The following is a 23,546-nucleotide window of genomic DNA, read 5'->3' on the forward strand; positions in this document are numbered from 1 at the left end:
TTCACTTTTAGTCATTATTTAGGGAAAAAAAATCAACAAATAGTGCGGAGAAATATAAGGCATATTTTTACTCAGACTGCTCCTCATCTCCTATTCAGGTAGGCTTGAGAGTATTTGGAAGGATTTTGACCAATATTCTAGACAACACTCCCACACAGATCTGTTAACTAACTAACTAACTAACTATATATATATATATATATATATATATATATAATCACATTGTTAGAAGTGAAAGGATTTCACTAATGTTTATTTCTTAAAGAGAACTGAACATGTTGAGTATTGCACAAATTAGGAGCATACAGTACAACAACAAAAGAATAGCAGCGATAGAACAAAGTGGAGCTTGTTTAATAAAAAATGCTTCTTCAGTCATTCAATCTGTATGGTCAAAAACTCTTTTCACAAAAAGGCTATCTTGAACAAATCACAGAGGTAGAATTTCTAAACAAAGAGGCAAAAGTTGACCTTCCTAATTTTCAGGACAACTACCTAAACTATGCCTACAATTCTTGAGGATCCAGGCACTTTAGACTTTTATGTATCCCAAACACGTCTGGAATTTCGTATTCCTTTCTTCAGAACAGTTTGCCCTATCTTGAACAATGCCGAGTTAAGAATTTAAAGAAACCCTGTAAATTTTCCTTGAGATTAAGTACAAATTGTGTTAGACACTATTTAAAAAAAATATGAAAATAGGAAAGAAAAGTCACGGAACAGTCTGTTCTTGAGGAGAAATAACAATGGTACATAATAATAAAAAAAAGATGAAATTACTAAGGGCTTCAAAATTTAACAACACATGAGGTTCAAACATGTTTCTCTCACATTCCTCACTCTCCTGTTTCACCGGCTTATATCATTTTCCTCTTGGGATTTACCAGACAACTTCCATATCATCCGCTACTCATCCACTGAGCGGATGCATTGTGATAATGTGAAAACCATGCCTTCTACTGCACAATCACTAATGCAGCTATGGGTGACAGAAATCCTACTACACTCGACTAGTTGAGCCGACTTCTATTTCTACCTATATTCAAGATGCTTTTTGCTGCCATTCCTATCATTTCCATCAGCTTTTAACCAACTACTAAATGGTTCATTCACCAGACCTACTGATTTTGTGATTGCCTCTTTTTCTTTTGAGACTGTTGTGATAAATTCAGAAAACACTTGGTTACTTTTACTCAGTTGTCTTTGTTTGACTATTAGATGGTAGTAGTTTGGCATGTGTTTTGTTAACAAATATAGATAGATCCTATTTATTGACCTTGTTTTCAAACAATAATGAACCATTAAAAGTATTTGCACCTTTCTCTACTTACACATGCAAAATTCATTACATGAGTTTTCATTACATCCATTACATTTTCTAGCTGTGACTGCAGCAATGAAAATCTTTTAAGTCTTTCCCAAAGTGCAGCAGTAACACAGCTCTAAGGGAAGATAACTTGAATAATAAAGAGTAGCCAGAGAATTGAATTTCATAAATGTGATAACAATTTGGAGCTTTAGGTCACACTAACCATGTTTCTGATAATGAAAGAAAACTTTTGTACCTTGAGTCCTGGTTATCAGAGAACATTGCTTAGTTCTAAGCTAGGAGTTTACACCAAGGACACCCTTACCTATTAGCCTTACTTGGTTTTAAAAATAATTTATTTTTAGAAAAATTATTAGGAAAGAACATACTGGGTTTAAAATTGTTATTGAAGAATGGATCTAATTCATGTATGATTTGAGTAATATGTACACATATATTACATAGAACAGAATACAACAAGGCTAGTATCACAAGGCCTCTCTCCTTTGGTCAAAATAGTAAATGGAAAAGAAAATGCTAGCAATGGTAAAAGAGGTAATATGCATCAAGAGGAAGGCCAGCTGCCCATAGTTCAAAAAGCAGAGCCTTAGCTCTTCTGAAACAACTTGTGAATTTAACAAGGATCTAAGAGCTGTCACCTGATGTAGACTTACTGACCAGACTATCTGTCAAGTCCATCCCTATTTTTCCTGCATGGGACTGGACTGACCTTTGCTATTACCACCTAACAGGCAGCTCAGAGTGGGTGGGATAATGTTTAATTGGAATAAATCACGTAGGTAGCACTGAACAAGGCTTAAATATTTAAAGAACTATTTAACTGTTTGAAGATCAGCTCTAAGTAGGCTGATAAAACTGAGTTTAACCTAAACAAAGAAAATAAAATAATTCAAGGCACGGACACCAGAAAAAGGAAAATTCATGAAATAGAATCAGTAATAAAATGTGCAGGAAATATGTCCTTCTATGAAAGCCTAATTATATCATGTTTGGGGTTTGTACACTGATGATGTGATGTGAATTTTGGCTGCCAGAAGAAATAGGGATATTTCTGAAAAAATGGGGGCAAACCAGTTAAGCCATCTCATGGGCAATCATTCCTTTTTTCTTCAAAGTATGTGTAAATATACAATAAATATAAAGAACAGAACCATTATAATTATTTGAATATTAACCTTTGCAAAGAACTACACATAAGGCTATTCACAGCTATTCAAAATTAAGATGTTCTATTTTTTTGAAATAAATGGAACTCATGGAAAGGAATGTGCATTATTTTTTAAAAAAAAATGAGTAGTACAGACAAAACAAATAACGGGAGAGTTTGAATCTTTCAGTAGCAAAAGGGACAAGCAGGTAATACAGTCTTCATTTTGAAAACGCATCATTTCCCTGCAAATAGATAACGGGTGTTAAAATGCCTGTTCAAAATCTCAAAATAAAATAACTCTTCTCCGCAAAAACTATGACTAAAAATGTCCTGGATAGGAAACTTTTCACATACAAGCATCCTAATTATGGAATTAAAAATAAGCATTGTACGTTCAAATACAAAGAGTTTATTATATCATGAGTTTCCATGTAGCCCTCTCTAACCCGTACTTATAGGACAGTTTAATTCATTGTAAGAGGCCTTCCTTCTCATATTCACTTGGTTTTAGTTTAGTTTATTAGATTCAAGGGGGAAATGTGCCTGTAATCAGACCTTCACCCCTAGATCCACCAGGAAAATATACACAGGCAACAGTTTTTGAGGCATTAAAAGTAGCAGCCTCAGGATGGTAAACACAGACTATGAACATTCACACTACATATTGTAGAGCGTTAATTGAAGAATGTTTATTTGGCACAGAAGCCATCCCTTTTTTGTACATTCCATAAGATGGAGGTGTCATGTTTACATGGCTATGCCACCTTGCAGCAATGCATTCTTCAAAACAGTTTTTAGATGCTTCTAATTACCTTTCTCTCAATACTAAATTCATACACTTAAGTCGATCTATTTTTTGAAACCCTACACGCAGACAACGTGTATCAAATAAATAGCTTAGATGCCTTTTACAATGTTGAAAGACAGGCATCAAATACAAACTGGTTTCACTGCATGCACATAAGTGAGTTGACTGTCCAAAGGAAGTAAGTAGGGTAAATATATTTTCTTATATAGGTAGGATACTCACCTTTTCTTGATTTGTAAGAAATACAAAGCTTGAAGTCATTCTTTCATCTAACTGAACAAGTTAATTAACAGAGAGCTTTATCTAGGCCAAATATGAAATCAAGAGATGCATATGAACATATAGGGGGGATTTTTTCATAGGAAAAAATATTAGTGAGCATGTTGAAGAAATTATCATTACTCATTTTAAGGAAGACCTTCTAGTATTGATGCATGATGTTGTGCTGTTAACAGGCAGTGTGAAAATAGGAACACCAAAAATGTGAAGGTTTGAATAAGTGGTCTCAGAGCAAACCCTATAGAGTCTCAAAGACCAGGGACACTTGAAAGGTACAAGGGTCTTATATTAGTTTTAATAATTCAAAGTAAAACTGTTTGTTTTTAGTTTACATTAAACTTGATTGAAAATTTAAAGTTGATTTAAATTTAGTATACATTAAATGGGAATGAAAGTTGCTAGTTATAAAAAAGCCTTTTTTAATTAACTACTTTACAATATGGATTTATAATTTTCCATTTCTTGAATAGTAAAAGCAGTTTTTACAAAAGTAATCTCTTACTATGGGAACAAATAGGGCATGGTGGTTCCACTTAAAATTTTGAAAATCTGAATTCTCTCCTTAAAACTCGTTTTAACATAAAAAAATAATAAGCCTGATTTTTTTGACAAATGATATTATAGTATCATAAATTTATACACTCATAGTATTTTACATGACCAAAAAGCTCAGATTGCCAAAAAACCCCTAAAAGCCTCTTCATCTGTATCTTTCTAAGAATTTTTAAATAAAAATTTTACTGATAAGAGTTGGAAAAAAATGACTATGTGGGATCCACACTCAAATTCCTATTTGATGGCAGTTACTAATGTTTTAAAAATACACAATTAAGTTACACAATATTTAGCCAGAGATAATCATAATTTGACAGTGGGACCTGTTAACTACTCCGTGTAACTCTTTCCTGACTAACTATATTTAGTATTTTATACACTTTTCTATGGGCATAGCTTTAGGATATAGCATTTATTATTTAAAATTTTATATTCACTTTTTAATTTTTAATTTTGAGCATATACAATAATTCTTTTGAACTTTAAATTATGGTGTGTAGAACATTCAAAATATGGTAACTCTCAATTTACTCTCCCACTTATCTCTTCTATCTACGTTGTTTTTCAAGAAGCAATCATGTCTCACACACACACACACACACACAGACACACACACGGGATTTAAGGGCAGACTATCACGTAAAAATGGGAAAATAAGATTGTAGGAATGAAAAGTAAGAACAAAGTCATACCTAGAATGGCATATATGAGACGTTAGACTAACAAGTCACTGCTTTCAACTCCACAATGTTATTCAGAATTTTGCAGATATATGCTGTCCTAATTCTTTTTTTTTAATGTTTATTTATTTTTAAGAGACAGAGAGACCACAAGCAGGGAAGGGGCAGAGAGAGAGGGAGACACAAGATCTGAAGCAGGTTCCAGGCTCAGTTGTCAGCACAGAGCCTGACGCGGGGCTCGAACACAAGGACCCCGAGATCATGACCTGAGCCGAAGTCAGACACTTAACTGACTGATCCATCTGGGCAACCCATATGCTCTCTTAATTCTTGATGCCTCTCAACTGACCAAGAGAAGTAGATACATTTTCATCAGAGGACCTGAACTGTGATTTATTATATTTCCTGTAGATAAGTAGTAAAGGTAAGATACTTAAGTACTAATTTATTCTACCTAGGGATGATAAAAAGCACATACGCCAAGAGTTTAAAATATATACACAAAAATTCAGGATTACATAGCTGTAGTATTAGGAAAATACCATGCAGGTAAAACCCAAGGACATACATTTGAATAGCATGAAGAAATACAGCTATCTCAGGAAAAGTTTATTTTTAGCTTTTGGTTCCATAAAAATAACTTGTCTTATTAGCCATTTTTCATATGAAGGACAGACTGGAAAACACTGCCTTAAAAATCTGAGTCAACTAGAATTAGTATAAAACTCACTTTCAGTAGCAAACAACATGACAAACAGTGATAAATGCCATTTATTTTAGGGTACTTTATAATGTTTACATAAAAGCAAGACTGAAATATGCCCAGGGTTTGTTCTGAGGCAAACACACGCTTCCATCTTCCTACATCTATAATTTAGAAAAGAGAAGAATTTTGTTTTTTAAAAGAGAGGAATTATTAAAAGCAGGATTATAATCTCAAGTTAATATATGATCGTAATGAAAATTAAATGTTAAATTAGGTCCCCCCAAGAATATGAAGCTATAATATAATATAAAGATTTTCTCAAAAAAGATTGAAGCATGATGTCTATCTGGTAAAAAAAAGATCAAATATGTTTTATAACAGGTGTTAATACATAAGGACAATGTAAAAAAAGCATGAGTTACAGTGAAATCATACTAAATACAGATAATTACTAGACTTCCGTACAATTCTCTTGCTTTATTAAATTTTTTTATGTGAAGCTCATTTTTTAAAAATTTTAGAATCTTGCTAAAGTTTTATGAGAACGTTACTAAGAAAAATAGATGATACTGATAGAAAGTAAAGAAACTGGGAGCAAGTCCCCTTCATGCATATGAAGTTCTAGTGTCCCTTGAGGGGTATCTGGAGGTATCTTCATAGCAGTACAAACTAGTGACATAGCACAACTAATGCACTTTGCTGATCTACTTCTGCTTATCAGGGATGGAATGAGTTTGCTAAAATTCTTGATTTGTGCATAGCAAACAGATGGTTTGTGAACACTGGTTAAGAGCAGGGTTTTTTGACTACTGAAGCCATTAACAGTAGTCAACTGTAGGTGAGACAGCCATAAGACAGTTAAACACCTCCTCCTCCATTCTTACACTGGGAAAATAGGAGCATCATTTGAGGGTAGTCAGATGGGGATTTAACCAAAGAATTATAAAGAGCATCCAAAAGGAAAAAAATATCTAGCAAAATCTATGTGGGTTACTATGTTTATCCCTGTAGACCTCTTCACTTCTTTTATCAAAAACCTGGGTCTACACTTTTCCCCTTCTCACAATGGGCTTATGACTTGCTTCCTCCTAATTACAAGGGAATGGGTTACCAGTGTGGACAATTCCAGAAAAGCATCTCCTTTTTTCTTCCCGTGTTAATTTTTGAACAAGGCAGTTTGAGGTGGATGGCCCGGGGGCTGAGCAAAGTCACCAGCGGGGGAGGTGCTCCTGGAATGTGTAGAATGTGCATTCTTTAGATGCTTGGAAGGGGTGGCTGCCCTCTTGGCTTCTACCCATTTTCACTGGTTTGGATGCTTCTGTAGAAAACAGGTACTACTTTTAACCACACAGTGGGTTCCCTAGCTCTTAATCACTGACAACTGATGTTCTCAGGGTTTTGAAATTGAAATCAGGTTTTTAAACAGAGCTATGTTTTATCCACATATGGTTTAGGTCTCTTCAATTTTTGGTTTGTTTACTCTTTTTTTTTTTTTTTTAATTTTAGAAGGAGGGTGAGGGGCAGAGGGAGAGAGAGAGAATCTTAAGTGGGCTCCATGCTCAGTGCAGAGCCTGACATGAGATTCAACCCCACAACCCTGGGATCATAACCTGAGCCCAAATCAAGAGTCAGATGCTCAACCAATAGAGCCACCCAGGTGCCCACTTTTTAAAATTCTATTTCTTTTTATTTTAAAGTTTAGTTATTTATTTGAGAGAGAGAGAGAGCAGGGGAGAGTCAGAGAGAGAGGGACAATGAGAATCTCAAGCCAGCTCTGTGTTGTCAGTGCAGAGCCCCACTTGGGTCTCAAACTCACAAACTGGGAGACTGTGACCTGAGCCAAACCAAGAGTCAGATGCTCAACCGACTGAGCCACCCAGGTGTCACATTTATTCTGTTTCTAAATTAAAGAGTGTTGAGAGAGTTGTCTGGTCTTGGTTGAAATCTTTTTGGCAATGAGCAACACAGCATACTTAGCACTGGAAATAGATTAATAAGGCAAGACCACTTTCCTCAAGGAACTGGTGTGTTCATGGCTTGTTCTTCATTTGGAGTGACTTGGTGATTAGTAAATAATGCAAACAAACTCAGGCTATTTATTGGCATTTACCTATATTTTCCATCTATTCAGTAAAGTACTTTTGCCATTATAAAATACTAATCTTTACCGTGGCTACTTCCTTTTCTCTGAAGAATAATTTAAAAACTCTGAAAAATGAAACAAATCTTTTTATCCAGTCAACTAGTTTTTCTTGAAAAGATTTTTAATGAGCGCCTGGGTGGCTCAGTCAGTTGAGCGTTGGACTCTTGATTTGGGCTCAGGTCATGATCCCAGGGTCGTGGGATTGAGTCTCATGTCAGGCTCTGCTCTGAGAAGGAGCCTGCTTAAGATTCTCCCTCTCTTTCTGTCTGTCTCTCTCTCTCTCTCTTTCTTCCTCTGCCCCTCTCCCCCACTTGCTCTCTCTCTCTAAAAATATAAAAAAATAAATAAATAAAAAAGATTTTTAAAAACAGCAGATGAGCTTCTGATCAAAACTCAGGCACACAGCTGCTTTCTAGAACAGTCTCATGAGTTCCTGACTCACCCTAAGCCATCTTCATGCCATATTGCACTCCTACCTAGTTCTTCCACTCATCAATTCTTGCTAATGTGCTTATGGTAATTCTCTTGAGAATTATCTTAGGATTTCAAGTTATATAAATGGCAATGATGATAATTTTGCCTAAGCAAGCCATTTAAAACTATCATAGATTAATCTCTGTATAGACTTCTCTCTGATACCCAAATTAATGTATAATATGAACAACAACGAAGACTAGTTTGTTTAGAAATACTACTGCAATATTTACAATTTCATTAATTTGCACAGGCCTTTGCCTTTTTCTGAATTAGAAGGGTTATATACTACACATTGAGACACAAATGAGTATTCAAAGAATATTAAAAATTAAAATAGTGCAAATGAATATGCACAATCTTTATTCCTTCTTTGGAAATCCCACAGCACAAGAATACATTGTTCTGTGAAAGCCCTTATCACACTGTATTATAATTACTGTTTATAGTCTATTTCTCTGACGAGGCAGAGAGCTTCAGGAGGTCTTAACCTATTTATCTTTGGATCTCCAGCTCTGACATAATGTCTGGCACATAAAGGATGCTCAGCACAAATCTGCTGAATGAAGGAATAAATGAGGAAAGAGAACAGGCAGGATTCCTTACTCTGCCCATTTATGGTGTGTGACCTCCTACTTCTTAGCCTGCACAAGTCCTCGGCTTCCTCATCTGTAATATGGGTGAAATAAGGAGTCGCAAAGAGCTTCAAAAGATGCCCTGTGTATGTAAACTAGGAAGAATTACACAGGGCTTGGTTAACTTTAGTGTATTTTAGCTCAATCGGAGCTGTTCAACTTACAATGTGTGAAACTCTGGGCCAGGTTGTGGGACACCCAGCTCTTTTGCTAGTAGAGTGGAGAGTCTAGTGGGAGATAATGCCAGTTAAATGGGCAACTGCAGGAACACACATGACAAATGCTGGGCAAATTACAGGACCCTGAGGAGCACATTGGAGAGTCTTTACCACAGCCTCGGGTATCTTGGGGAGATATCCTGGGGAGGATTCTTGGAGAATGTGATATTTAAGACCATGTATGGCAGGTAAATATTTCAGGAAATGGAAGAGAAGGTGAAGAGACCAAGAAGGAAGAGTGAGACTACGATGTCACATGTGTGTGAGGAGGGCTTTGTAAATTCCTCGTGTCTTAGTGTTGTTCCAAAGATCATGCAGGAATGCTTTTATAATCTTCTTTTATCTGTTTCCAAATCATACAGAAAAATATCTAAGCTAAATTACATTTTTTTTCTTCCATCATGTAGGAAGTTTTCTCTTTGGAACTACATTTCCAAAAGTCTCCTAACTCATATAACCTTATTTATCACTTTTGTGATTTAGCAAATGTTTCTAATGAAAAAAAAATAATAATAGCAGAATCCCATCTTTACTATGCAAAAAAAAATCTTGTCAATAATGTTGCTGAATAATTGTGTATAACAAAATTAGTTTTAAAAACCTGAAAGTGTTTTACCACGGAGTGGTTTCACCTCTTATTAATTGCTGGTATTATTTGGCTTCCTTAAGGTAAAAAGAATACTCTTCACAAAAATATTTATGTTAACAGAATTAGCAACTTAATGAATGTTTGTCACATTATGTTGCTACTTATGATTAATTATCATATATTGGATGATTTGTATGTTTCATGTCAATACCATAATCGTGTGATGTCTATTTCATGCTAACAAGTAAAGATTAAACCATGTACTAAGGTCAGTTGTCTTAAAACTAACCTCTTTAAAGGAGTAATGAAAAGAACATAGGCAAATCAGAAAATCTAGGTTTGATTCTTTGTGTAGCCACAAACTAGTTCTGTGGCTTTAGGTGGGTCACTTAACTTCTATTTTATTTAATAATTGTTTTCTTTAACCTTCTCATTTACACTTTAAACAATGTAGAAACAGTATTTGACTTTTCCAAGGAGACTAATTATAAACTACATACTTAAAGTTTACTGAATAAGTATGGGTAAATCCTAGAAATTAAAATCAAAACAAAACAAAAAACCTTCTATAACATTATCACCTTCTATTTCAGTACCTGAATTCTGAACTCCGAACTATCTCCGTTAGTACTGTTTTAAAATACAAATGTAAGTTATATGTTTTACTGAATTATTTTTTACATTATAACTATCCTCAGATATCAATGTTTAAAATGGACTGTGGCAACGTCAATAAAGAAAGACATTTAAAAAATAACATTAATAGATCCACATATCCAACATATTCAGTAAAAATAAGATAGAATTATGATGTTATGACAAGATTAGAACCTTAGGTATTTCTCTAGAAATTGTGATTATAAATATGTTTAAAAGAACAGTTTTATGTGTTGAAGGGAAGAAATTAGCTACAGAATAATCCCCATAATATTCACACCCTAAATGAAACAGTTCACTTTGCTCAGTATGACCTATCTAAAAATACACATACTACTCTCCCTGAAAAGAGCATGTAGTAGAAAAATCTGGTGCCTTCCTGGTTGCTGAAAGAATTGAATGCTAATTACCTTGGAGGATAAATGTGGCTTCAAATCATGTATTTATTATACGAGTTATTATTTTTCCATCCCCAAATTTCCTAATGATAAGAAACAGCCTATTTTAATCAAATTGGCTTCCATTATGCTCCTTAAGTGAAAGAGACACCCATGTGGGCCTAGAGATAATGATGCCATGAGATGGCAATCTAAGTTTTAGGCCACAGTGTCAGGGCAGTCTTCTAAAAATAAGTGGCCATTTAAATGCTACCATATCTTGTTTTGCAAATCTATCCTCACACAGCAAATAATCGTTTTTGGTGCAAAAGTTAGTCATAAAATTCTCCATTAGTGGTTGGTAATGGACCATAATATTACATGTTTGTAAAAAGTGCATTTGGAAAATGAAATGCTGGAAGTAATGGCCAATAAGGAATATTAATATTTATATGAGATAACTTCGTAGGAAGAGATTTCCTTTTTACTGTCAACTGCATGCACAGAATATTTTCTATTTTCTTGAGGAGGAAGAGCTTTGAAAGTCCATCATTTGTCAAACTGTATTAGTACTCTGCTTTGTTGTGTCCTAGCTGCTTCAACAGAAAAATGGGAGTGATTATCATTGTTAGTTTTACGATAGATGTGATAAAATAAATCAGAAAGGAGTCTTGGAATGTTAAATATATTACAGGCAAACAATATTAACCTATGTCTATGTCAATGTGAATGCTTAAAGCAGATTTCCATCCTTCATTATTAACGCACAAACCCTAAAGGGATGAATTTCAGGCAACTATCGAGAGGGGGGTCTGGCACTTTTAACTGCACTTTCCACTTCAACATAAGGTTGTTTACTTTCCTAAAGTGGTGCCATCAACGCGAGAGACGTGTTCAGTTTCCATCAGGGTCAAAAACGACAAAGATGCTTTTACTGAAAATAAGATGAACCAAAATCACCTAATTATATACAAAGAAATTAATTCCAAACACTTTTTTTCCTGTTTTAAAAGTAACTTGTTTTTATTCACGTAAGGGAAAATACGATCATATTGTCAATGATAAACTCAGATTGGATGAACTGTTGCTTTTAAGTTTTGCAAAGTCATGAATAATAATAATGACCAGGAGTAGTATTTACTGAGCACTCACTATGAGCCAAGCGCCATTCTATTTGTTACTTCCTTCGCCCTTTTCCACAACCTTGCAGTTGGCTTTACACACGAAGCATCTGAGAGGCACAGAGAAGTTAAAGAACCTGTTTAAGGCCATACATCTAACAAGCGACCCCAGTTCTGACAAACTGATAATGGAACACACTCTATCTCTGTGTGTTGATCCTTCTCTCCCTGAACAGGGAAATGAAAGACTCATTGAAGGTTATTGCTCAGTTCAAGTGCTAATTACCAAATGCTGCGTTGCATTCCTAAACCACAATCTGAACCAGCCAGCTGTTTATTTTCAGGAACTGAAGGGGCCTTTAGCATGGGGAATCAATGAGTGTATAGCCCATGGCTGTTCTTGGAACTTACATGGAAGAATATTAGGTTTCTCCTACTGGTATAAAATAAATATAGAATATTGTACTGGTGTAGAATAGGTCAGCCACAGATCAAAGGCCAACCCAACCCAGCAATGAGAAGCAAAATTATGCAATGTAAACTCTAGGATGGGAGAAAGGAAATCTTAATTCACACCAAATCTTAGTTTCTTCATCTATAAAACATGGACCCAAATAATTTCCCTGCTTCTCCTCAGGTTATTATAGAATAGAAACAAGGTTAACAAGCATGAAAGTAGTCTGTGGACAGCCATGATCAATTCAAAATAGGCATTATTGTGAGGTCACAGTTGAGACAATCAGTTGTTAGGCAAAAAAAAAAAAAAAAAAAAGGACCACTGAGTTTGATGTCAAGGATAGAGGATCCACATGTCCAGGAACTTTACCAGGAAAAAATAATACCGCTTCAACTTCAATTTTCTCTGGGCCTGCCTCTAGGAGTATGAATCATTACAGCTCAAAGTTAAGTGGCTGCATTATAGAACCAGAAGAGCTCCTGACTCTTATAAGGATCATCTTTATTTAGACCACTCCAGGACGATCAAAAAATTTCAAGAGACCATGAATCTTTCAGTAAGCGAATTTGTAGAAAAAGATGAAGTTTGACTGAAAGTAAATACAGTACAGTACAAAAACACTAAGTTAGAGTTCAGAACTTTGGCCAGAAGTAGTTTTACAACGTTCATTTTTCCAGAACTATCCATCACTGTAGGTCTACCCTGAGCCAATCACTGTGGATACATAAACTGATCATGCAGACACCATTTTCTACTTCTTAGAAATTCACAGACTACTACGGAAGCACAAATTATACAATTAATTGTAAAAAAAATGTTACTAATGAGTTTGAACTTCAGTTTTCCTATTTATTAAATCAGGATATTGGAGTAAATGATCGTCAAAGCTCCTCTCACTCTTCTTACCTAGGACTATTTCCAGAAGTGATGAAATAGAAAATGATACAATACCAATGAATACATAAGAGAGTAGAAATGCCAAAGCATGCAAATTAAACATTATTAATTACATATTAATGTGAACATAGGGGATAAGCAGATCTTGAAGAATAAATGCAATTTTGCCACAAATAAAAGTAATTCAGAAGCTTTTAGACAGAAGGAACAAAATAAGCAAAGACTTCTGAGTTCATCTTTAGCACATCACAACAGCTTCCACGTACTGCCTTCTATGCAACAAGCAATTTATATTATTACTCTGGCTTTGGACAAAGCAAGTGAGGCTTATAGAGACAGCTCCCACACCTGTAAAATGATACGGCCACATTTGTTCTCTGCTTATGTGCCTTACTGCCTTCCATTACACAACACAGGTGAATGGAGCCCCAGCGGGGGTGGATATAGGGCAGTGGTAAATGGGCATGACCTGGAAAGATAGGGGGCCAGGACATGGAGGGGGAGCCTGATATGGTTTATACTGGTACACTGGAAACAGACTTTAAAGTTCCTTAACGTCCTGTAGAGGAATTTAAACTTTATTGTGTGTACAAGATAATAAATTTTTTACAAAATATGCACTAGTCTTTGAGCAGGGACTTAGGGAGAAGAGCAGGAGCTTCGGGAGGCGAAAGAAAGCCGGAGGCTGAAATGAGGGTCAATGTGAAATATTGTGAAACTGAGTAAAAATCTAACTCAGATATGTGGGACAATTTTTTTTTTAATTTTTTTTAACGTTTATTTATTTTTGAGACAGAGAGAGACAGAGCATGAACGGGGGAGGGTCAGAGAGAGAGGGAGACACAGAATCGGAAGCAGGCTCCAGGCTCTGAGCCATCAGCCCAGAGCCCGACGTGGGGCTCGAACTCACGGACCATGAGATCGTGACCTGAGCTGAAGTCGGAGGCTTAACCGACTGAGCCACCCAGGCGCCCCGAATTTTTTAAAGAATCCAATTACTTTAAAATATCCCATAGTTGACTTTGAAATATCCATAGAAACCATATAATACGTCTATTACTTTCAAATGTGTCATTAAACAGCCAGAAAATAATAACAACATTGGATACTACCATTTACTCACATATTTATTCATTTGAAAATACCTACTGAGTTACAAATACATGCTAATTAATGACTCAAACTTTAAAACAGAAAAATTATAGAATCATAAAATCACAGAACATTACTGTATAGCCAAGAACTATGTCTAGAAACAGAAAGATTAAATAAATTTGTCAGGGTCAAAAAGCAGGCTAGGCAGAGATCTGTGAATGAATGGAATTCTTAGCAACCAAAGCAAAGTCTCTTAATAAATGTTATTAATAAATTCTAATAAATTGTCTAACAGTTTAGTGAAAATGCGGAGAGAAAACAAACATTTTCTGAAAGCCCACAATAAACAGTTTGGCTAGATACTTTAAGTTCTCATTTACTTTTCACAAAGACATTATTCTCTGGTCATATGATCCTATAAGACAGAGGAAAAACTTAAGTCTCTGAGAAGATTGATTTAATGAAGGTATCAGGGTTCCAGCCTTGACTTGTAAGTGACTCCGTGACTTTGAAAACAATCTCTTGATCTTTATGTGCTCGTGTCCTTCTGTATAAAATAAAGGAAATGGGGCCAAGATGACAGGACAAATTGCCTCATTAAATGAAAAGATTCATGGTGTGTGAGCACGTGGACAAGCGTATGTGTGCCTGGTGGGACTTGATGGGTGACATCGAAAGTCTCCAGGTCTGTGATTCTCTGCCCAAAGCCGCAAGAACAGGAAGGAACTTGGTGCTGCTGAGTGTGGGGAGAAGACCCAGCCGGGCAGCTTGGCTCCCATGGGGGTTTTGAGCAAAACTGGAAAGCGTGGGAGCTGCTGAGCTGGGTGGGGGCAGTGGGGATGGTCAGGAAGGAGCGGGTTTGGCTGGGGGAGACAGTGATGTGACATGGGCAAACATAGTGAGGGAGTCAGTGTCACTGACTGCTAAGGCACCATGTCAAATTTTCACCGAGTATAAGGAACACAGACCCAGTATAGGTTATCTGTGTGAGATTTATCTTGTCATAGCAACCGAGGCTGCAAAAGTTAAAGGGACTGACACAACAGATCCTGTGCAAAGCAAGGGAGGATTTACATTAACTCAGAAGTGAAAGTGCTTTAACCGGAGTGTTCATCTTTTGGGAGAATCTCCCTCCAGAACTCTCAACAAACAAACAAACAAAGAAACCCCACAACAACCCCAAATTCTGTCATAATTAATGCAAAGGCCACTTAGAACATCAGAGAATGCACCAGGTAATGCGGCTTCGACATTATAACAAAATTTTAGTTCCCTGAATTTTATGCTGATGCTGTTGACTGGCTCCTGCTTGTTCAACGTCATTTGCTAAACTGCTTTGTTTAATCACGCAAGGTAATATAGCCTCATACTTATTTTACTTGACTTTAACATTTTGAAGAAAAAAAAAACATTTCCAACTATTCTTTTAACATAAGTTATCATATTAATTTTGTATGCTTTTCCCTGGCATATCTTAAATCTCATTCTTATTTCTTTACTAGCTGGTACTACTCCCCTTATTTAATGAGAGTGCAAGTATATATGACAATGGTATGTGACACTTTATTTTGGAAAATGCTATCTAAAAAAGAATTGCCAAATAAAAATAATGTGTCTTCAGGTAAACAATGAAAACAGCATGACCTGCCAGACCTAGTGATACTAAAACAATTATTCATTATGTACCTAAAATTCAAATTTAATTGAGCATCCCATATTTTTATTTGCTAAATCTGGCAGCTCTCTACCTCTAAGGCCTATGTTTTATAATGAAACTATCTAAGTGAAGGTCTACCTTCCCTGTACCCAACAACCATCCATCAAATCTGAGATCTAGTGTGAAGGCCACAGTACTTTCAAAGCCATCAGTAAGATAATCGGCATTTTAAAATGGGCAAGTTCACCATCTCAGCTCCTGAAATCTCTGCCACCTACTTAGGGCCAAGTAGGTAAAGATGCTATTTCTTGGAGGGTATTCAGGCCCTCCTCCAGGACCCAGGAATGTGATGTGGCCTGTCTGTAGATTTGTGGGACAGGATCAGAACCCTGGCTAATGGGTGTCAGGCCCCAGATGCCTTGCACAATTGAACTTTAGATGCTTATGTTGCTTCCTCTCTGGAAGAAACCTGCTTTGGGAAACTATCCAATACCCTGACAAAGAACTGTATTCAGCCTGCCGAAAAGAGGGAAAGAGAATCAAGTTCAAAACTTCACAAACTTTTGAACCCAGTGCAGATACCTCCTATCTAGAAGATGGTCTCTGAGAACCATCATCCCAGGTTGCCAGCTTCCCGAATAAAGCAACCTTTCCTTTCCCACCAAAATATTAAAAAATAAAAAGACTCCTGCTGTCGATTACCTAGAAAGACAATAAGTTACAATAAAATTACTGAAGATGCTTTCACTAAACTAACATGGAAGACCGAATTTAGTTTCCATAGGTTAAAAAAAACAAAAATAACTTAATCATGAAACATAGAGATCCACCCAATTTTCTGTTGAGAAATATTTAATGTAATCATTTTTATCGCACAGGCATGGTGTGTATTCACTAGCTCAGACAGAAATGATTAGCTTCATAAGAAAGGAATGTGTTAGGACGAAATTACAGGACTAACTTAGCTTCCAATGGCATCACCTGAACAAGATGATGACCAAGATTGGCCAACAATGAATGTTTTAATTATACTATAGTTAATACCTTCCAGTGTCATATGAACTAGAAAGTCTACATTTCTAGCTGCTCTCATTGATTTAATTAATTCAATAAATCATTCATTTATCTAGTGAATATAATGTTCTTACTTTTGGCATTTGGCTAGATACTAAAAGAAGTAATTTATATGTAGTGATGGAAACAGACATTTGCAGAGAATTAAGCAATAAAAATATAAGCAGGGCCTACCTACACAAAAGAGAGAAGGGAAGAAAAAGGAGAGAGACAGAGAGAGACAGTCACAGTAAGAGAGACAGAAAGACAGAGGTACCAAAGAGACTGAGAGAAGGACACAGAGAGTCACAGCAATAGAGACAAAGAGAAAGACAGAGGTACTGAAGAGACTTAGAGAGAGGGAGAGAGGGAGAAAGAGAGAGAGAGATCCTCTTCTTGGGGGAGGAACAGGTTAAGAATACTTTGATATTTCTCCTCCCCTGGGGGTCTATTTATAAAATTTCCTAGAGGTAAGTTTAAATGAGTTAATTTTCTATTATATATATATATATATATATATATATAAATATTTATATTTATATTATTTATATTATTTATATATATATTATATTTATATTTATAAATATATATATATTTATATATATATATATTTACATATGTACATATACACACCCACAAATTAATCTTATTTATTTTATATATAAATTAATTTTATATTTTATATTTAATTTTATATTTTAAATGGCTTAATTTCATATTTGTATTAAAAAGCTGAGGCTTTTTTTCATTATATATTTTACTTTTTCAACATTTTGCACTGGAGAAATGCAACAAGCAGGGATTATTACTCTTATTTTACAGATGGGAAAAGGCTCTTAAGCAAATTATCACTTCACTTTATTTGTATATACACAGTAGTGATGGATTGTTTATGTTTACAAAAATATGAATTATACAAATAGGAAAAGAATTAACTTCAGACATATGTAGAAGAACTGTAATTTAAGAAGGAAGAGGTGAGACTTCTTCACTATCATGCCTGACAATGAGAATATTTGAAATGTGACATATTCAAAACAAATCTTGGCAGCAAAGCCAGGATGATCAAGAATCTAAGGAGAGGTCTTAGAGAAAATAACCACCTCCCAGTGTTTCCTGTGGTTGGCTCTGCTCAGGTAAATTCCACAGCTCTGGACTTGTGGGACCTTTAATAAATAAACAATACACTGTACAGTTTCAGAAGGCAATGATGGTCATAATAATTATATTCTTTCCACTCCTATTATCTGCCAGGTCCCATGCTTGCTAAATGCCATATACATATAATCTTTTAATCTTCACAAAAATCTTGCAGTACTGGTATCATAATTTTCACTTTACAGATGAAGATCGTAAAGCACTGATGAAAAGCTCTGTTTTTGTAGTAGTTGTTGACTCAAGACTTGTTATAAATTCAGGTGTGTCTGACTCTAGGGCCGGAGTTCAATTCCTTTATTACTGGGGAGTGGGGAATAGTCAATAACTGTGCTGTAAGTTTAAGGTGGAATGAAAAACCAAGCTATTTCAGAGCAGGGGTGACCTTTCTGAGGCCTCTGAAATCAGACCGCATAATGGGTGCCTATTGGAATGGGTGCCTATGCAGATGGAAAATATGAATAATGCTGAGAACTTTTTCAAATTACACCCACTTCCCGCCCTCCATTCCTTTCCCCCTTCGGGTCCTCAAGAGATACAAATTTGAGAACCACTGTTCTAAGAGGTCTTAAAACTCAGAGAAAGTCAGGGAATAATAAGCAAGTGTCAAGCTAATATTTTTAGCGGAGGGAGACGGAAAAAGGAGGTCTTCTTAAATGCCTAGATTATGTAACGAACAATGTTAGATACTTCCCAAATATTAATCAGCTAATCTCAAATAATACTTAAGGTTTATTGTACTCCCATTTTTAAAGTTTATTTATTTTGAGAGAGCGAGCGAGCCTGTAAGTGGTGGAGGGGCAAGGAGAGAGAGAGAGAGAGAGAGAGAGAATCCCAAGCAGGCTCTGCACTGCCAGCACAGAACCCACGAACCCACGAACCTTGAGATCGACCTGAGCCCAAACCAAGAGTTGGACGCTTAACTGACTGAGACACCCAGGTGCCCCTATCGTACTCTCATTTTTGAAATACTTTAAAAACAGAAGTAATCATTTATGTAATAGCGAGATGCTGTTCAATGTTTCTCTTTGCCATTAAATAAACATTTAACCACACTGAGCTGATACATTTCCATTAGAAATAAATATATTTGCTGTTTTTAGGTAGGTCTGGCAACCTTATGCTATTCAATGTTTGAAAAAAATCAAACAGAAAAGAGCCCATCGAACTTTTGTTGTGTGGATCTCTAAACTGAAAGAAACACTGGGCCAGAAAATCTCTGGAAGCACAAAAAGGGCTGGCCAGCTCAACAAGTGAGGCTGTACTTTCATTTTAGAAGAAGTAGAGCAAATCTTACTTTCAAATTTTACTGTGGATACCTACTGCTTTCAAATTGCTGAGTCTGTTGTGGGAGGCATCACAGCAAAGTAGTTGAAATCAACTCCTTTGGTGTAAGACGCATTTCAGTCCCAGGATTTACCATTTATGTGGTTGTAGGACATTACATAACCCCCTGACTTTTTTCTCACTTCTGAAAGAGGAGTAACCCCAGGGGAGCCTGGGTGACTCAGTCGGTTGAGCTCCCGAATCTTGGTTTTGACTCAGGCCATGATCTCACAGTTCATGGGTTCCAGCCCCACATGGGGCTCTGCACTGACGGCTCAGAACCTGCTTGGGATTCTCTCTCTCCGTCTCTCTCTGCCCCTCTTCTGCTCTCCCTCTCTCTCTCAACATAAATAAAAACAAACATTAAAAAAGAAAAACAGGACTAATACTGTTATAGTAGAGTCCATCCTACCTGATGTGTTTGGACCAGTAGTTGATGGATTAGACAAAAATACTAGTCAGAAAGGGACACGTTAAAACATAAATACCTTAATTTTTCTTAAAACACATGAAGTTCAATTTTCTACTTTTCCCCATATTTTCATGTCCTTTTATTGAGTATAGGTCTGGTGACAGTCTTTCTGTGTTTCATAAATTATACTGCTTTAATGGACCCAATCACTCATAAGCAGAAAATTTGCAAACACACTGATATAATAAACTGAGAGATGGTCTAATCTATATTTTTATGATTTTTCCAATAATTCACAGTTGAATATTCACATTTCATATGACAGTGATTTTAGCCATCTAATTTTATTCAATCCTTCCAAAGAATTATGCTATTCTCTTTCTTAACTATGTTCCACAGGTTTAGCCAATTAATTAAATTATACATATAATATTAATTAAAATACATATAAATTATATATTGTGCAATGTTTAATTAGAATTTTACATATTTAATTACACATATAAACTATATAACTTGAAATATGTATGTGGATGGATGGATAGGAAGACAGATTTACGATGTTTGTAAGAAAAAGGCTTTCAATTCTATGTATTTACTACTTAATTAATTTCTGGTCCCTCAAAAAGCATTAAACAGCAACCTCCTGAAGTTATTCTTAACTTTTTCAGGAAATCATGGACTGCTAGGATAATCTGAGAAGAGCTGGGACTTCTTCCTCAGAAAAATAAACACACCTACATACCTTTAAAGTATTATACATTTTTTCAAAGACCCCAGAGACTCAACAAGTTCATTCTATGTCTCTTATGTATCCATGATCCTAAAGTAAGAACACATTTTTGTTTTTGTTTTGCTACTGCAATAATGCCATTTGCTTTCTAATTAGGTTTGTGTTGACTGAATGCTTCAGAAAGAGTTGCAAACCTCTGTAGTTTCAAATGTTTTGGCAGCCTTTTTTTGCATAAATTTTAAAAATCCCATCAAATTAAATCTATACCCAAATAGGAACAAAATAAACAAATAAAAAACAATAAAACAAAAATGAAATCCAAATCAATTAGAGTTTCCCAAGTTATTCTTCCCCTAAATATTAATTCAGCTACCGAGGAAATACTTGTAATCACTTACCACTTCACAGATTAGCTGACATTTTCAACAGATGCTCCAGCATGCTAAATGCAAGTGTGATCCTTTCCAGAACTGCACTGTCCAATACATTAGCTACTATCCACATGTAGCTATTTAAATTTTAATTAACTAAACTTAAATTCACTTCTTCAGTCACATTAGACATCTTTCAAGTGCACAACAGCCTCACTTGGCTAATGGTTACTGTTTTGGACAATGTAGAGAACATTTCCATCACCTCAGAAAGTTCTAGAGCACTCAAGTATTTCTGCTCTCATCAAGTGATTTGTATGCTTGCCAGAAATCTGTTATGTTTGTTCCCAAATCAGTTTATGCCAGTTAGGTTAATGTGAAATTGTATCATTTATTTAAATAGTATATAAACCAATTTAAAGATGAGTGAGAAAAGAATGAAGGGTTTGCTAAACCTTAACATTTTGGAAAGACTTTATAAAATATGATCATATTTTAAAAAATGCTAGAGAGTTGGATGTAGGTAAGACAATGTTAAAAGATTGGAAACAATCATAAAGAAAGTAGTATTCTGCTGTTAGATTTCTTGGCATTAGATGTGCGCTTAAAGACGTCTGAGCAACAACAGAAATTAGAAATCATAGATGATGCATTAAGGGATTTACAAAAACAAAAAACAAAAAAAAACATGACTAAGATCTGTAATCAGCAACCAAACTCAAGAGTAGTTCTTGGCTTGTGTAAAAATACTGGCAAATATACAATCAAGCTTTCAAATTTAAACAAAATGTGTATTGTATGTATGTGTTAGTTTTTAAGATCCATTTCTCAAAAATCTTCATGGTATCAACGGCTAATCCTAATTGTATTTAATAGGAAGGTTTCTACTACACACAGCAACACTGCAAACATGAGTCTTCTTCATTACTACAAACTCAGTGTTTTCATAATTGGTTGTGTCATTTCTATTTGGCACATTTAAGTTCATTGGATTAAATTATATTGAAAAATTTATGGACAGGAACCTGATCTAATTCCAGATGTATGCATAACTGGTCTTTTAATTATCACACAATAAAATACAATTAACAACACCACCAGTTACTTTATTCTTGAGCTCTACTCAGTTGCCCTAATCTAAGATATTATACGGAGATGAAAACCCTTGAACTTTAATTGTGTTCACTCTATTTAACCTTTTGATTTTTTTCTGACTTCAAAAGGTTATCTATCCATCTATTTAAAGTATCAATTATTTGGGAAATAAAAAGTATAAAGATTTCATTTTTTTGCACATTTAGATTCAGAGATAAAGGGAAACCTAAAACTACATAGTACTACTGGGACTACTACAATCACTACTACTACCTTTCTTTCATTAAAACAGCATCAAACAAATATTGCAATTGATAGTTGTTGCTTGATCAGTAAATATTTTCCATTAGTCCATTAAATTCAAGGAAATATTTAGACTATCATGGATCAGACATCTCTATTTGAAATAATAGCATCGGCATAGAGTATCATAGATACTCCCAATTATCTAGGTCAACTGTAAGAAAAGATGTTTCTAGGTTTATTAAAGGAGAAGATTTATTGCAATTTTGCTTTACTGTGTGATATTTTCATGTAGGAGATGGAAAAATGGCTGCCCTTGGGAGCCAAATGACTGATGAAGTCATTTTGAAATACCTTGAGAGTGACTGTATCTTTGGTCTACCACAGTCCCTGTTACTTCCTCTTGTCTTCAAGTCTGGCTTACTATATTGCCTAGACCCTGAAGCTATTCAAGTGCATGATCCCTAGTAAAAGTGTTTTACATAATGCTATCTTGTATATCTTGGGGAGGATACAAGCAATTGAACTCTGAAGGTGAGCTTAGTTATGGCTACCATTTCATATTAACTTTCATTCTTCCAAGAAACATAATGCTAACAGGTTAACCAATTCACAATTTCTTCCCTTTTTACTTAGGATATATCACTAACTGCTAGGCCATACTCCTCTCCCCTAGAGAAGGGTTCTAGAAGGAGGGGAATTACCATAGTGGACTAGAAAGTAGATAAAATTTTCTCTATGCCTCCATAGTAAGAGTGCATTTCTACTTGAAAAGAAAAAATGAAACGGATACAGAGTTCATTTTAAATGATATTAATTATATCTATCATATTTGAGTGTGCAGATAAATTATTGTGTTATTTGTAGTCTTTTAAAAATAAAACTTTATCATCTTATTTCAATCAATTACAATTTGTTTAATGATACTACCTAAAAATATATTGATAGCATACATAAAATACATCTTCTTGCATAGATCATTGACCTAGATAAAAATTTAGGCTGTGTCCATTACTAGCGGATTGGTTCTGACAAAAATCATTGAACATTCAGTTTCATTATCTGGAAAATGGGTTATTGATCTCTAAGGTTCTTACCACTTATAAATGTAGATTTAATTTTTAATTTCAATCAAGTACTACTTAAGTTCTTACTAAGTAAATGTAATGCATGAATTATACAGCTTACAAACTAACGTCACTGATCATACCTAAACCTACAAAATGTAATGGGAAAAACGAGGTTGAATATGATTAGGGTCAAGTAAGAGTTCCAGGAGTCCAGAATGAAGAGAAACAGAATAGGATTTAAGAGGGATCAAAGACAGGAG

The sequence above is a fragment of the Panthera leo genome, chromosome C2, assembly GCF_018350215.1.
Source record: "Panthera leo isolate Ple1 chromosome C2, P.leo_Ple1_pat1.1, whole genome shotgun sequence".
NCBI classification, from domain to species: Eukaryota; Metazoa; Chordata; class Mammalia; order Carnivora; family Felidae; genus Panthera; species Panthera leo.